Source organism: Salvia hispanica, chromosome 5 (assembly GCF_029641045.1).
Source record: "Salvia hispanica isolate PSC_SH4W2 chromosome 5, Shi_PSC_v1, whole genome shotgun sequence".
NCBI classification, from domain to species: domain Eukaryota; kingdom Viridiplantae; phylum Streptophyta; class Magnoliopsida; order Lamiales; family Lamiaceae; genus Salvia; species Salvia hispanica.
The window spans coordinates 23,927,564-23,939,848 of record NC_142696.1 but is presented as its reverse complement, the minus strand read 5'-3'; the positions used below and the strand labels follow the sequence as shown (position 1 = coordinate 23,939,848).

The window sequence follows — 12,285 nt, the reverse complement described above, 5'->3', positions numbered from 1 at the left end:
AGCGGTGCTACTTCATCAGAGACATAGCCGTTTTATCTTTGGGGACGAAACGTCAATCCGAAGAGCACTACTGGGGCCTATCTCGTCTTGCGGAAAGAGGACTCCTCGACTCGGCTAAACACTTTCACGGGTTACTTGTTTCGAATTTTTCTTGTAATCGTGTTTCAGTTTCTCCATTTGTATTTCTTCTTGGATTGTATTACGCCCGACTAGTTTTATATCTTGTAATTCCAGAAACCAACATTATGCACATTAGGGGATCCACTCCAATCGAAATCCTCTACTGTGCTATAAACATTAGAAGGTGCAATTCTATTTATTGCACCGTATCAAGGGGACATGTACATGGCCACAACAATCACAATTTTTACTTAAATTTGAATACTAGTTAGTTCCATAAGTGTTTTTAGTTTCCCATGATATTCTTAGAACTCTTGACCTCGGAGCAGGTTCTCAACCCCACGGTAGCTAATCATTTGGCTTCTTCATAATTTTATTTACAAGAATTCAATTATATATGAATATTCCATATTGGCTGCAACCAGCTACTATAATCTATTAAAATTCAAATATTTGAAATAATTACTCAATATACAAAAAATAGTCGTAGACAGCATGAGTTTAATACTCCCTCCGTCCCACTTAAAATGCAACATTTGTGAATCGGCACGGGATTTTATGTAGTGTTGTTTTGTGAGTTGAAGAAGAGAGAGTAAAGTAAGAGAGATGAAAAAGTAGAGATAGAGTTGTTTCCATTTTAGGAAACGTTTCATTTTTAATGGAACAACCAAAAAAGGAAAACGTTTCATTTTTAATGGGACAGAGGAAGTACAAAATTAGTTAAGTATAAAACAGATAGAGATAAAAAGTGGTTGAAATATATTATTAGTAGAAAAGAGTCTCACATTAATAGAGAAAAAATCTTTGAAGATGATAAAAACAAGACTATTTTTCGAAGACGGATATAGTTCAAGAAGTGAGATGTTTTAAGCCAAGCTATTTTCACTTATACACAACACTTGAGCTACACACTTTCATTCAGCTAAGCTCTTTCATTATGTGTCCTCTGCAACTGATCATCTCTATCTTTCTACTTCTCCCACCACAACTACTCTCGGCCGCTCTACATGCCGAACCGGGATGCCAGGACCGGTGCGGGGATTTACTCATTCCATATCAATTTGGAGTCGGGCCAAATTGCAGCCACAGCCCACATTTTGACATCAACTGCGATTCTTCTACTGACCCTCCAAAAGCTTACCTCTCTATATTGAAAAAAGAAGTGATTGAATTCAATGAAACTTACATTTGCCTCAGAAACCCCTACATGATTTCAACTTGTTATGATGATCTGTCAACGGAAGATAAACATAGTATGTCTGTGAACTTTTCGGGAACTCCCTATATGCTTTCGAGTGGAAACGTGCTCACTGTTATCGGGTGTGATGATATTGTGCTGCAATCCAACAGAAGTGTCGTCATTGGCGGCTGCTCGGCGTTTTGTGCTGACAAGAGTCATACCGGCTTCGGAGATTGCCACTTCAATGGTTGTTGCCATCAAGAACTCGACGGTAATTGTCAAAACTCAAAAGTAGATAAGTTCTTTTTCCTCCCCATCCCCCAATAAAAATATACTCCCTCCGTCCCCCCATAATTTGTCACCATTTGACCTGACACGGGTTTTAAGAAATATAATAGAAAGTGGGTCCTACTTTTATAAATTAATTTTATAATAAAATATGAGTGAAAATGAGTTAGTGGAATATGAGGTCCAGTATCAAAAATGACAAAAGTGAAATGTGACAAATTTTTAGGGACGGACGAAAAAGGATATAGGTGATAAATTTTCAGAGATGGAGAGTGTAACAGCCCGCCCTCCTAAGGGAACAATAAATGCGGCGACTGCTACCAAAACTGACTTAAAAGAGTTTAACACAGGCTAGGGTTCCATTTAAAGAGGTTTGACCTAAGTATAAAACGAACTATCAGAGTCGCAAGTCAAAGGTTTAATCAAGAGAAATAAATGAAGGATAAGTACTATAAAGTATGATCAAAACCGAAGGGTTCAATAAATCCCAATGATATCACAAGATATCTCAAGATTCTAAAACGAAAGGAACAAGTGCAAAATATCCAAATAATAATAAAGTGTTTCAAAGAAAATTCAGCGGAAACGACCAAGAGAAAGTGCAGCTATGTATGGAGACACAGCTACACTTGAAGTTCAAAACACCCATCTTAATTAGTTAATATGCTCAACACCCGCCACCGCTCGTCGTCGTTCAACCTGCACATAAGGAAAACACATGCAGGGTTGAGTATTTTGAAATACTCAGTGAACTCGTTGCCAAAACATTTTATAAGTTATGTCACCCTTACCATAGTGAACTCGAGGTTTTACACTTTTCAAGATAAATATTCAATGAGTATCACAAAAATATTTCCATAGATTGGCCAATTAAACAACTCCCCAATTTCCTCATCACTTTCCACAATCTCATCATTTCCATAGTGCGACGAAAGTGTGGCCACACTTTTCGCCCACGAGACCGGCCGACTAGCAAGGACGGCTCCCGATCCTACCGTGTACACAGCCTGGTAGGGTTTGCGGCCCGTACTCAGACCCAAATTCGTTTAAACATATCCATAGTCACTGTAGCCTAATGGAGCGTACTCACAAACTAGGCATTAGGCACACAATATCATCACAAAACAAACATAGGCATGGCATAACAGTTAAACCACCCTTATCTCTCCACTTTCATAAATTTGCAGCATAAAAGAGTTTAGGAATAAAGCCCACCTCGTCTGCTTAGATTTCAAGTATTTTCTTTCCTTTGTTATCCTGCTTCGCAACCGAGGTTTCACCTTTTAATCACATAGGCATATATCACAAATCAGATTCAACACAAACTCCTAACTCATGCATGTCTCAACCCTTTTCCCTTTTCACATCGATTTATCTTAACGTCATCAATCAAGGCCATGTTCATCACATAAGTTCCATTTGCATCTCAACTCTAGATCTAACATCAACATATGTCACACAAGAGTATTTTGCCAACATACACACAACACACACACACACACACACTCGCCACACCCACACCCACACGCACACACGCCACACACATGCATACATATTTCCATATTCCCTTTATCCCACTTTCACTCAACAAGATGCATGAGGGTTCAAGAATACCGATTAATCGGTTAGAAAGAAGAAGATTAATATGAGAATACCTTTTTGAGAATAACGAACGGTAGAAACGAAGTAAAGACTTGGTTCTTCAAAAATATTGAAGCTCAAACTCTAATTCTTCTCAAAGGATGAAGGATTATTGGAGTAAAGTAGAAGAAAATTGAGAGAGAGTGGAGAGAGGGAGGGGGCGAAAATTGTGATGGCAAGGGTTAGGGGTTTCTCTTATTTATAGTGCTCAATAAGATCTTTAGGTAAATAATATAGAATATTTGGTAAGATTTGATTCTCCATAATTAATTAAAAACAAATATTGTGGAGTAGGGAGGAAGAAAAAGATTTAGTGTTCAAGCATGGGGATTTTCGAAATATATGGCTTTTAATTAGCCAAGATTTTGTTTTGTATATTTTACGGAGTAGAATAAAATATCATGGAGCAAAATAAAAATAAAAATCCTCCCCATTGGGAAAAGAAATAGGCGTGTATTTGCTCCTTTAAATAAGGAATGGATCTTTAATATTAACTAAAATAAGATATGACAAGATCTCCTTGAGGTATGGAAAGATTTGGTAGAATATTTAAATTCTAGGTATGGAAGGAAATCAATAAGGGATCAATTAAAAATAAAATAATTCTTCCTTCCCAAATATAGGTGATTTTCGAAAATCACATTAAAACAATAGGGGTCAATTTTTCTTATTAGGAAATAGAGAATAATTGGGTTTTGGATTTAATTTGGATAAATATCCCAAGAATTAAATTAAATCCGGAAAAATAGGATTTTCTCCATTAAGGCTATGATTTTCGAAAATTCCAAGGAAAAAGTTATGGAATAGTATCCTAAAAATCTCACTCGCCCTTAAACAATTAAATCATCACGTAATTTCACCTTTAATTCAAATATTTGCATGCCGTCATATAATCAACAAGTTTGACTTTTCAAACTTCCAACGCAACCCTAAACCCGACTCGGTCATAACTTCGTTCCTCAATTAATTCACGTCTCCTAAGTCATAAATTAGGAAATTAAATTTTTGACTCTAAAATTAGGGTTCGAAATAGTGGGGTGTTACAGAGAGAGTAGAAAGAAATAAATATACATTTCCATCGATATCTGTACGCTAATTGTGTTTAGTTTTGTTTTGATCGCAATCCAAGTGAAAAAAGTAAATATTTTAACACTACAATAACTCGTACTAACAGACTAACAGTCTCTAATAAATTTGTGTACAATTAAGGATTAATTATATAATCTATTCTGTTAAAATCAAAAAAACAAAGTGTTTGACTAACTTAATTAGGGTTGGGGAAAAATACCGAAAAAATGATTTATCGCTCGTATCGTATTGAAAAATATCGAAAAATTATCGAATTTTTAATATATCGTAATTTTCGATACGACACGATACTGTATCGTAAGTTTCCGATACGATAACGATATGAATTTCCTTATATCGCGATATATCGTTTTATATCGAAAATACGATATATATCGAAAATTTTCGATATATCGATATTTTTGATATACATCGATATTTTATTTTCGATATATATCGATATTTAACGATATATCGAATTTCGGTACGATATATCGAAATATCGATACGACAACGATATGAAATTTTTTTATATCGAAAGTTCGATATATCGAACTTTCGATATATCGAAACTTTCGATACAATAACGATATGAAATTTTTTCATATCAATATTTTCGATACGATACACGATACAGAGTTTTCGATACGATATATCGTATCGACCCACCCCTAAACTTAATAACTTAATTATAATCTAATTAACTTAATCAATTTAATATTCCCTCTATTTTCTCATAGCCGAGGCAAACTTTTCGGCACAGAATCTAAGAAAATAATGTTTAGAGTCTAAGAAAATAATGTTTAGAATTTAAATGGATAGATAATAAAGTGGAGTAAATTTGATATTTTAAAATTTAAATTTCATTTGTATAAAAATCGAATTTTTATATACATGGATATTTCTTTTATTTTTTAAACGGTTCATTCATAGTTAAATAATCTTAAAACTCTTATTTCCTAAAACAGAGAATATTTCATAGCTCTCTATGCAAACATGCAAATTATAAACATCTATCTTCATCTATTTCACATATTATCACCATCAAATATTTAAAATTTCAAGCTATTAAAGTTAATATTAACCTCTTAGGTTTAGGGTCAGTCAACGGAGGACAACTAGTTAAGAAACTCAAGTGTATTCAAATATAATGCAATCCTAATATTTGAACAAGAAATTATCAGAGTCTGCCTTTATTTCTCAAGAACTCCAGAAAATCACTTCAACATCCGAAATTAAACCATAATTCCAATAAATTGAAATCACCACCAGTCGGCGGCGACGGAAAGGGAGCGGCATGGGTTTAACAACCAGTTATCGTCGACAAGGAGGTGGCTTGGGTATATCCACCGTCGGCGCCGATAAGGGGGAGCACGCCCTAGATGGGGTTCGAATTGTAGAGAGAGGGGCGGCGAAATGAGAACCCGATTTAAAGTTAGAATTGTAGAGAGAAGGGAGAGATCTTTGTTCTTGACGGAAGGGGGAACCAACAAAATTGTCCCATTTTTCCGTTTTGGTCCGTCCCACATAATTTGTCTCATTTCACTTATACCATTTTTGGTAGTGGATCTTATATTCGACTAACTCATTCCTACTCACATTTTATTATAAAATTAATATATAAAAGTATGACCCACATTTCACTAACTTTTTCAATTCACTTTTCATTACATTTCTTAAAACCCGTGTCCGGTCAAAGTGAAGACAAATTATCCGGGACGGAGGAAGTACATGGTAATTTTAACATAAAATGGTTATTTTGGATAAAAATAATTAATATGTTTGGGGATCAAAATTGAACTTTAGTCAAATTATTAAATACTCCCTCTGTCCACAAAAAATAGAGCACAATTACCATATTTGACCGTCCAAAATAAATAGATCACAATCATTTATAGAAAGATTCTCTCTTACCCCACATTCCACTAACACTACTTTTCTCTTACTTTTTCTCCTTCTCTCTTACTCTCTGTCCAAAGATATTAGACTCACTTCTTTTGGGCACAAGAATTTAGGAGGAGGTGTTTAGTGATGTAAGTAGAGTTGGTAGTAAAGTAAATTTTTACCATAAATAGAAATGGCTCAAATATGTTTGGAGGACCCGTGTCATACACACTTTGCTCTATTTTTTTTGGACGGAGGGAGTATGTCACTACCTACTTTTTTTTTTTCAATTCTCATATTTATCAAATTCGTATTAAAATTATTGTTGTCTCCAAATTTCCTAACTATTTTAGGAAGGGAAGGTTTCTTGGAAGCAAAACTGATTGACTTGAGCGGAAGATTTCAACGTAAAAAACTTTTCCCATGCAGCTATGCCTTTATCCAGGAGAGGGCAAAGAGGAATGAAACCGTATTTTCATATCCTTTGTACTATCTGAATAACTCAACGGCATTGTTAAATGATGATTGGGCGTCTGCAATAAGGCCACCGATAGTGCGCTTGGACTGACTCGTTGAGGCTGAAAACTGCAGTCAAGCTAGGAATTCCAACACTTACGCATGCCTAGACGAAAGGAGTGTTTGTGCTGAATATATTCCCTATAACGATGACGATTTTGCAGGATACACATGTAGCTGCGTGCAAGGCTTTGAGGGAAATCCTTACTTACATGGAGGATGCCAAAGTTGTTGTTTTTTTTCAAGTTTCCATTCGACCATATGAAATTCAACACATTAAATTTAGTTAATTTCCCGGTTCCTATTTCTAGTTTTATGAAAAACATGCTTGCGGTAAATTGTCTCTATCTCATTTGCTTCTTTTCCAGAAATTTCGTCTTCAAGTTCAATTGCTAGACATGGATGCATAGATCAATGTGGGGAAGTATCAATTCCATTTCCTTTTGGTGTGGGTCCAAATTGCTATTTGGGGCCATCTTTTGAATTTGTTTGCAAGAAGGACACCAACCCCGCCACACCCTTCCTCCGTCTTTGGAACACTGAAATCGTTGAGCTGAACTCATCAAAAATTATTGTCAGATACACAAACCTAACTTCAAATTGCTACAATAGGTCAGGCTATCAAGTTGGGTGGAGCTTGACAATTGACTTGTTGAAAACGCAATATAGTTCATCAGATGACAACTGGATCACTGCCATTGGCTGCAATGTTATGGTTGTCGGCAATAGTCATAGTACTCTCATCCGTGGTGATGGTAGAACTTACGCAGAATGCATATATGATCAAACATCTTATGCAGATGATGGTTGTTGCAGGGTACCAATTCCAAGAGGTAATAATCAGTTGGTGTTTTCGTTTCTAAAAAGAATTCAATAGATATTATGGGTAAAGCTTACTTTGAAAAGCATTTCTTGTTTGACATGAAATTTTATGTAGTGTTATTTTGTAAATTAAGTGAAAGAAAATAAAGTTTGAGATATAGTAAAGCATATATAAGGATATTTTTCATTTTAGAAAATGTGTGGCATGTCCAAAACAAGAACACAAGTTACTTTATGTGGCTTCTCATTAAACCTGTACATTCTCTAACAACATACTCTTAAGGGTCTGTCTAGTTTTCGAGTTGTGTCAAGAAAAATATATGTATAAGCTCAAGATATAGTTATAAAATCTAGTACTATATGTTATCTTAACTAGAAAATATTGCAGTTATGAGTGAAATATGTGTTGGATCATTTGCAGGTACAACTTACCTTGAATCAAATTTGACTCATCTCAGCGAACTACCGACAAGTGCCAATATTTATTGCAGTTACGCCTTCACTAAATACACTAAAAAATTGAATGAAAATGGTCGTTATTTTGGGGAATTTTTGTTTATGAATAACTCAAGCATGATCCCACTTATCAATGCATGGCCGATCGCGAGCATGGCATTGGATTGGAGGATAGGAAGGATCAGTGGCGGATTTAGGGGGGGGGGGGGGGGGCAGGAGGGGGCGATCGCCCCTTCCCGGCCGTTCGGAGAGCCTAAACTTTCCCTTGAATCGAGCCGAAAATAGCATATCCGCCCCCTCCGTGGAGTGTAGAAATATACTTTGTTTTCAATAAATGGCATATAAAATGGAGTGCTCTAATGGTTTGTGTGTTGATTTTTTCCTAAGAGGTCTAAGGATCAATCCTCAACAAGAGCATATTTTTTTCATTTTTTACTCTTTTAGTTTATCAATTCATATTTCTTTCTTATCATCAAAATAATACCTTTAAATACTTTATAAAATATATTCATATTATTTAAATACTTTATAAAATCTATTCATATTTATTTCTTATCATCAAAATAATACCTTTAAATACTTTATAAAATCTAAACTTTTACTAATTTGTCTATATTTGCATGCTAATTCATGTTTATATTTTATTAACGAAGCTAGTGCTACTTAAATATTAATATAATATTATTTATTTAATTATTAAAAATATTAATAAATTAAATATTAAATATTTAAATATTAAATTTTCGCCACCACCATTTTCGAGGTCTGGATCCGCCACTGGGAAGGATGAATTGCAAAGAAGCACGGCAGGATCTCGCTAACTTCGTATGCCGAGATAATAGTGATTGTGTTGATTTTGATGCTACGCTTGGAGGGTATCTCTGCAACTGCTCCAAAGGATACATAGGCAATCCTTACCTCAATCCAGGGTGCCAAGGTTGGTCTTGAATCTTATTCCTTGTTATGCTATAATGATTTGTGTGGAAATTGACCTACAAATATATGCTTGGTCAAATTACAACTTGTGATAATGTATCGAGCAGATATTGATGAATGCGCTGATAATACAACTAATACATGGTCTCAAATTCAAGTTGCCAAAATGCTCCGGGGACATTTCACTGCTTGTGTCCAAAAGGGTATATTGGTGATGGGAAAAAAGATGGCACAGGTTGCTTTCTACAGCAGCCATCCAAAAACCAAGATGATTATCTTGACAGGTAACAATATAATGTTCCAACTCGCATATCAATCAGATAAGTTGCTCGTTGAGTTTTACTTATTTCTAAAATTTGTTAATTTTCTCACTCTTAAGTGTGCTTGTAGGTATTGGCTCTGGATTGGGGTTTCTTCTTCTAGTTTCAGTTTCAGTGTTCTTTTAGTTGTATAAATTGTTACGAAAGAGAAAGGAAAGAATGGTAAAAGATAAATTCTTCAAGCGAAATGGTGGTCTCCTCTTGCAACAACAAACGAATGACGGTGCACTTGGAAAAACAAAAATTTTCCCGGCAAAAGAGTTGGAGGTGGCTACGGATAACTTTAATGAGAGCAGAATTATTGGACAAGGAGGGCAAGGCACTGTCTATAAAGGAATGGTATATGATGGTAGGATTGTAGCGATAAAAAAATCAAAGTTGGTCGAGGTGAATCAGTTGGAACAGTTCATAAATGAAGTGGTGATACTATCGCAGATCAATCATAGGAATGTGATCAAACTATTGGGGTGTTGTTTGGAGACTGCGGTACCTCTCCTTGTTTATGAATTCATAACAAATGGGACACTTTTTGATTTAATTCTTGATCCAAGTTGTGAATTTCCATGTACATGGAACATGCGTTTGAAAATTGCAGCAGACATAGCAGGGGCAGTAGTGTACTTACACTCTGCATCTTTCTGTGCCTATCTATCACAGGGATATTAAGTCTAGTAATATCCTCCTTGATGAAAAGTATTTTGGAACATCGAGGTCCGTTGCTACATATCAGACTCACTAAACTACTCTGGTTAAAGGCACGTTTGGATATTTAGATCCAGAATATTTTCGGTCGAGTCAATTCACAGAAAAGAGCGATGTTTATAGTTTTGGGGAGTTGAGCTTCTTACTGGACAAAGGCCAATATCACTTGATAAAACAGAAGAGGAAAGAAGCCTAGCGTCTCGATTCCTTGTATGCATGGAAGAAGAATGCATGGACACGATTTTAGATTCACAAGTTCGGGAGCAAGGAAGAACGGAAGAGGTGAGCCTAGTTGCAAAGCTTGCACAAAGATGTTTGTTTACACTCGAAAGGGAGAATGAGACCAACAATGAAAGAAGTTGCTACTGAATTGGAAAGTTTTAGGATGTCTGAAATGTCGAGTGGTGTTAATGTTGAATCAAAAGATGTGGGATCTTTTGAAGATATGTCTGCGATGATTTCAGACACTGAGTACTCATGGACGAACAGTTACAAGAACGCTTCGGCTTCATCGTCAGACACACATCCGTTAGTGTTATTTGAAAGTGCGTCATAATATAGATGCATTTATAGTAGACTCAAATAAGATGATCTAGACTTGGTTCTATGCGATCTCTGAGATTGAAGATTGGATTATTTACAATTGTTTTTAAGTTTTTTTTATCAAATGTTGTGGATCTTTTAGATTTGTGGTTTGTTCCTTGGGTATTTAGTTACTTGATTTTTTTTATTGTGTTGAATCGATGTTTAGAGCATGTTTTTCTATATCGATTTAGTTTTTTATCTCGATTTAATTTTTATATTTGTTTAATGTTATTAGTCTAATTCACATGCATCTTATAATGTGAATAAACATGAAAATATACATCAAGTGATTCCATCCATGAAAAACTTTTATTCTTCATTTACTAGTTTTTGGATGTGTAGCTGTTTTTGTTTCTGTTTCTTGATCGCCCTTTTCCTATTTATTGGCCTTGGTTTGAATACACTTATTTGTTAACTCTTGGTTTATCCAAATTGCTTTTCTTCGTAGAATAGTATTCCAAGTTTAGTTTCTATCCGACTTATCAAACGAACATCCATCCCGTTTGTGGCAAAGATTCAAGGCATACTTTCCGTCTTCGTTTTTAAATTGCCCGTGATGATCCAGTCGATGAATCATTTACCATCTAAATGCAAAAACAACATGAAACAATAAAGCATAAAAAGTTATAACAACTCTTGATAAGAACGCATTTTATTTTGCAACTAAAAACTAAAGCACTCAGGAAACCCAAAAAAAAAAAACAGATAATAGTTATAACCATGCTTGATAAGAAACATGTTATTACTAAAAATAGATTAAAGAACATGAAAATTGTTGGATATTTGACACAAAATATAGGAACACTCAACAAAGATGAAATATGGAGGATAAGTATTTATAGGTTTCTCACAAAAAGATTACAAAATACAATCAAACGTGCTTCTGCACAACAACAAAAACTCTCACAATTTTCCCAACTTAGAGCTACGGCTCTTTTCCACTCCAACTCACACAATTCCTTTTCTTTCTTTCTATCTAAGAGCTTCGGCTCTTACAAACACTCACTCTTCCTTTCTCTCTACTATGAGCTACGGCTCATTCTCTCTAAATCTCATTCACTACATTTCTTTTTTTTCTCTTATAATACAATGAAGCAAGTACTACTATTTATAAGTAACTAAAGTTGATATATAGCTAACACATGCATGCTACGTGTCCTAATTAGTTTAATTAGGAAAATATCATATAATGACCACATACTCCACCGCCTTACACGTAATGCAATTGTGGCTTCCTTCTAGCCATGAAAACTTCACAAGATTTCATCAACTAAGATGAGGTGGTGATGCACCTACTTCATCATTTTTCTTAATCTTGAAGCAATTGAGTTTAATAAACTCAACATCCTCCCTTAAACTCAATTCTTCATGTCTTGCGCAGTATTTGCATAGGCAAGATCCGCATCCATATGAAAACAAATAAGATTCACATTTTCTTCTCCAGCTCCATCAACTTCTTCAGTAGCTTCATACATATAACTCAGGTCGCGCATTCTTCTTGGCTTTCCACCTAGACCTTGAGATGATTCAGGTGATTCTGGTTCTTCAATTTCACGTGCATCTTCATGTTTATTCCCGCACATGTGATTACTTGCTCCGGTATCCAAGTACATTGTGCTATATGATCACCCTCAATTTCTTTATATGTAAAAAGGGAGGTTGAAATTACCTGCTCATCATCATCTCCACCTTCGGCATAATTGACTTGTTGATTGGCCCTGGTATTTCCGGCTGTTGGACACTCATAGCTGTAATGCCCGAATTCGT

At 35.3% G+C, this 12,285-nt stretch overlaps 1 pseudogene across 1 annotated transcript; it reads left to right on the top strand.

Annotated features, from left to right (window-relative positions):
- The first annotated feature begins 909 nt into the window (after positions 1 to 909).
- On the top strand, positions 910 to 10,490 carry LOC125187812 (wall-associated receptor kinase-like 1; annotated as a pseudogene). The gene is made up of 4 exons (XR_016130774.1): positions 910 to 1,571; positions 6,535 to 6,957; positions 7,066 to 7,514; positions 9,358 to 10,490. The product of XR_016130774.1 is annotated as a wall-associated receptor kinase-like 1 (transcript).
- The last annotated feature ends 1,795 nt before the right edge of the window (positions 10,491 to 12,285 follow it).